The 5,552-nt window shown below is 38.1% G+C and overlaps 1 non-coding gene across 1 annotated transcript; it reads right to left on the bottom strand.

Moving 5' to 3' along the window:
- Positions 1 to 4,099: 4,099 nt before the first annotated feature.
- On the bottom strand, positions 4,100 to 4,201 carry LOC137594636 (U6 spliceosomal RNA). The gene has a single exon (XR_011035293.1). It is a non-coding gene; the product is annotated as a U6 spliceosomal RNA (small nuclear RNA).
- Between the last annotated feature and the right edge of the window lie 1,351 nt (positions 4,202 to 5,552).

Raw genomic sequence — 5,552 nt, 5'->3', positions numbered from 1 at the left:
TGATTTATAGACGTCGGATGTTCTCTGAAGCTGACGGTAAATCCCATATGTTGTCACTCTACATAGGTATCCTGCAAAGATCACTCACACCAGACTCCATTAGCAAAAGGCTGCTCTCCACATGTCACCGCGTGAACAAAGACACGTGCATTCATTTAACACCAAAGGAGGAATGTTAGGAGTCATTAATAACGTTTTGGTAAACGCAGTCTGACATAAGAAAAAAGCTTGTGTAATTCACAACACACAACTGTGTTTGTTCTGTGTGGGCTGCTCCCTCAAGACATCCTGCTCAAGTGGCCACTGATACAGAATACACGTAATGTTAGTTTTTATTCCTGAAGAAATAAATATAATATAAATATACATGTTATATATTTTTTGTGACCATCTGTCCAGTATTATATTACTGTTTTTGTGATGAGCCTTTCCCTGACGGATTATCAGTATTGGTTTTGGTATCCACCTGCTGTCACGATGGCATCATGGTATTGATTCCCCCCATGATTCCTGCAGTGAATTGAATCATGTTTCCTGGAAAGGTCTGACAATAAGCGAGTAAGGAAAACCTTATATGGTCAGGGCCAAATACACTATGTTGCTTCTTATGTGGTGCTTTTAGTGATATGGTTTGAAATGCTGCTTCGTTGATGACATCTGACAGGCTTTTCATAACATCACAGCTCTTACCTTCTCAATGGGTTCCTAACGCTATGATTGGATCATAAAAACAAGTCTTTGTGGTTCAGGAGTCACACAGCTCTCTTTCTCGTGACCTACACCTTAATTAGTATGTTAGCAGATTGTCATTTGCATGCATGTGCCCTAGTGAGTAGATGGGAGGGTGTGTGTGTGTGTGTGTGTGTGTGTGTGTGTGTTTGTGTGTGTGTGCGTGTGTGTGTGTGTGTGGGGAGGGGGGTTGGCACTTGAGGGCAAATTTTCCTAACAGGCAATAAGATACAGACAGTTCAGAGATGTTATTGTAGATAATTGTGATAGTGGATACAATAATTAGGCCTAATTTCCTTTAAAATGAAACCACTTAGTTTGGTGCCCAGTTTCAACCAAAAAAGAAAAAAAAAATTGGGGGGGGGGGTGTGAATTTTCACAAAAACAAGAAATGTAGAACTGGTTATTTAAAATATTCCCTTGAATTTCTACACTATTTCAGAGATGAAAAAATAAGTTCTTCCTTTTGAATTTTTTTTTTGAAAAAATTTAAAAACAAAACTGTGATTTATAAAATTAGGGGGAAAAAAATAGAGAGCAGATTTTAAAGTCAAACTGACTGCCACCATTGTTTCATTTGGCTTCATTGGAAACACACAACAAATAGGGAAACTCTGTAGACTATCTTTATTTTCTATTCCCTGAACCTGACAAAAGATCCACCTACCTAAAGGGATTTTTGCCCCTGGAGAACAGAACCGTGCAGGTTTCATCCTGTTATGTAGACTCAGCCATTCCATGTTTTCAGCTGTGTACTTAGCAGAAAAGCCATGTCTGCTATAACGACGCTGCTTTGTTCTAACAGAACACTTCTTATGTCATACCAGGCTGGGATTTTTGAAATTTATTGGACTGTGTCGAAACGTGTGTATGATGTGAGTTTCCACTGAATACTTGGCCAGAGATTGAAAAACACAATAGAAATTCTCATTTCATGTGAACTGATGAAAAAAAACAAAACCCCCACAATATACCAACAACAAGATTTATTGACCAGGGTTGTTTTCAGCTGTCATGAAATGTTCTTTTTCTGCCTGTGAATGTGTTTTTCTTTCTAATTTTTCAAAGCTCTTATTAAGAACAAAACCATGCTTTGTTCTGGTGAAATATTTCTGTAAGCTGCTGTTTAAGGTTCTTGTCTGCAATCTTCTTTACCCTTTGTTGAATTTGTTTTAGTAGATAATTATCTGTGTCATTTGTCAACCCTGTTGCACACGCTGCTGGCTAGTTTAATATCTCTCACCATCACTCATACTGCTATATCGGCTCATGCAAATATTGTCTGCAGTAATTTGCATTTTCAATCAGCTGACACTGATCAATGCACCATCGTCTTTTATCTCCTGTGCATCGCTGGCATCGGGACAGATTCCCTCACATATAATCCATCATATTTTATCTTGTGTATTTTTCAGAGCAAATGCTAGACACACAAAAATGGTTCTTTTCCAGTACCCCTTATTGACCACCGGTGCTGAGAGTCTTCCTGACTGACAGCTAGAATTCCTCAAATCCACTGCTGACACGTTATTGCTCTGGGTCAGAAATAGGCAAACAGGACTTCATACTCCCACCATATCTATTCCTTTTCCTCTCTGCTGTTTTTCCTTCTTTATTCCCCACTATCTCAGGCTTCTTGGAAAATTTCTCTCCTTTCTCTGAATTATTGACTAGTCTGGAGTCCCATGAGATTGAGCTGAGGGTTTGTTGGTGTCAATCAGCAGCAGCATTGAGCTTTTTTGTTGACTCCCCACACCTAAATAAAAAACATGGTTAGCTTTATCACATGAGTCTGAGGTTCAGATAAGGGTTGCATTTCACTTCCTGACATTTATAAAGAACACATTCTGCACTGATCAGCAGAAAATAGCATCTGAACAAATACAAGATAACATTATCACTGAATTTAGCTTATTTAGGTTTGTTGACTTTCTTAAGGATAATCCATTGCAGAAATTGCTTTATATAAGTGATGCAGGTGAATGCTGACAGCTATTGAACACATCCTCCTGCCATGACATGTGTTAGCACTAAAAGCACTCCAGATAAAATCCTGTATTATTTTTACCCTGAAAAGGGTTAAACTCAGCAAAGTACTTCTATCTTTCACTTTTATTCCCTTTTATTTTCCCTGTAAACACATCAGAGCTTGCCATAATGTGTCACAAATACATTGTTTATATTTCAAAACACAAGTTTTTCATTTTGGAGGTCATTATTCAAATAAGCAGGACTTCTCAACAAGTCCCAAGTTCTTATAAAAATGAAGAATTTTCCCTAATCTATAGCTAAATTCTATCACCAAACTGAATAATTAAAACGTTGACAAGTACTTCGGGTTAGGGTTAGGGTTACCCCGTGATAACCCATTTGATTGTAAAAGGGAAAACATCATTAAGGACAAAGACACATGGTGTTCTTTCTATTTGAATCACAACTCTATCAAACACATTGACCTGGAATAGTCTCAGTCTTATTAAATCATTCACACCTGCTTGAGTTTTGGACTGAAAACTTTGATAAATTATTTTTGTGGCTCATTCTTCACCACCCTATAATTATTTGAAGTGAGAAACCAGATCCTGTGCATGGAGACCACGGATTGTACACAGAAATGTTGATTCATGTGTCACTGAGGAAGGCCTTGCTGCTGAAGACGAATGCTTCTTCACTGTGCTTCATTGTCCTGAACTAATTATCAGAATGACAAATGTGACATCACTTCCCAGCTTTGAGCAGTGGTTTAAATAGTGTTGAGTGACTCAAGGTTGCCATTGGATGTGACTTTATATTGAAACCTGTGATGAAAAACTGTTGCTGCATGTAAATCAGTGTGTGTTGTGAAATTACCTGTTGCTTAGGAACCAATTTGATGGGTACTAGCAGGCTTTGCCAAGGTCTCTGAAGACAAGAATCCCTGCATCATAAAGTGTTGAGGCAAATCTCAATTATTGGTTATTAGTGATTATTATTTCTTTTTCAACTTTAAAAGAAAACTAAATACATTTTGATTTTCTCATTCTATTGATCGGCTACTTGCATTTCGTCTATAAAACGATTTTGAAACAGGACAAATATGTTGTTTTGTCAATATGAACATGGATTCAAATGATAATAATATAGTGTGTTTATGGTTGGAAATCTAAATGTATGTTTATAGATATATAGATATAGATACACACACACACACACACACAAGGGGGCCTGTAAGCATGCAGATAAATCGTGAGAGGTAGAGCAGCGGGGAGCTCCTTCGTGGTACACCCTATGTGCAATGGTGCCTTGCTCAAGGGCATTTCAACAGTGCTCAGGAGGTGAACTGTCACCCTCCGGTCCACAGCCCAAGACCTAGCGGACTGAGCTACTGCCAAAAAATCTGGAAGGCTTCATGAATTTGCGTGTCATCCTTGCCCAGGGTCCAGGCTAATCTTCCCTGAATCAGATTGTATTGTAGTATTGTATATGAAATGTATTTGCACGTTTCACAACTGTCCGAAAGAAGGTGTTAAAACATATTTTTCAGGCTATTGACAGATGGAGAGGTGCTGGAAAACAATTCCAAGGCGTTACACAACATGCGTATAAAAGATGACAGAAACCCATTACATAATGAATAAACAACACCCAGGAAACAACATCTTATCAGTAGAGCTATAATCTCGTCATTTTGTTCCTTCTCATATCAGCCAGAGTCGAAGTTTGCAAACTTCCTTTCTAGTTGTTTTATATTTCATTGGGATAATGCACCATGAGACTTAATCATTGTGGTGAGACATAAATGATTTTGAAAATCTGACATTAAAGAGCAGAACTTAATTTGTTGCAACATGTCATGACAAAAATCTATTTTGTAATATTTGGATTTCGTTCAATGATACAATTAAAAGTAAAGTAAATACATCTTTCCTAACATCCTAAAAGTCTTGACTGTGCTGCTATTTTAGCCTGTCGGCACATTTGAGCATGTGGCAAAGAAAAAGCTTTGTGAATGTGAAAAATTGGTATCAATTTATCTGAAAATAAGACAAAAAAAATCTTGAGAATATTTCAAATACAACGTACTGCGAGAAATCTGTGTGAGGAAGGGTTTTCCTAGAGTACATTTTAAAAGCAACAAATCGGCATCTCATTATTCCATACAGCCAGGAAAAACTAAGCATTGAATGCCAATGAAGGAGTGTGAAGCCATGGACAACATCCTGCCTCCTCTCCCTGATTTGCACCCCTACTGTGAGGAAAAGCGCTGGTCGAATGAAGAAGGCAGACTCAGTCACCATCAGTGGGGGCAGCATCAGAGGAACAGCAGCACTTCAAATGGAATGTGAGGTCTTCAAGGCATACGGTCATAAATTTTTCATCTGCAGCCGGCTTTGAGGCAGGAGAGAGGGCAGGCCAGCCGGGCTTCAGCTGAAGGCATCGAACAACAAACTGATGCTTTCAGAGACAAAAGGTAGACGGGGGAAGGGCACTTGAAATGAGAAACAACAAAAATCCTTTGTTTACAATAAATGAGCAAAGAATGGTGAACAAAGTCAATGTTTAGCTGTGGCAGCTGAGAAAATCTACCAGTGGAGTGGAAAATATCACAGCCACAATCAAAAACATAATGGCAGAGCAGCAAGTGTGAATACTCTAATAATGGTTTCCTCAACAACAAACACGGATAAAAAAAAGTCATAAATGATTAGTTGCAATTGTTTTTTGAGTCATTTTGATTCATACTGACAAGCCTTTTCTATGAGAGACTACATTTTATGTTAATATAAAAGTAATTCTCGATATTTGCTAATAAATGTTGTCACGTGCACCCTGACCACATTGTT

Source organism: Antennarius striatus, chromosome 4, assembly GCF_040054535.1.
Source record: "Antennarius striatus isolate MH-2024 chromosome 4, ASM4005453v1, whole genome shotgun sequence".
Classification (NCBI taxonomy): domain Eukaryota; kingdom Metazoa; phylum Chordata; class Actinopteri; order Lophiiformes; family Antennariidae; genus Antennarius; species Antennarius striatus.
The sequence above is the reverse complement of the archived record's forward strand: the minus strand, read 5'-3'. Positions and strand labels throughout refer to the sequence as shown.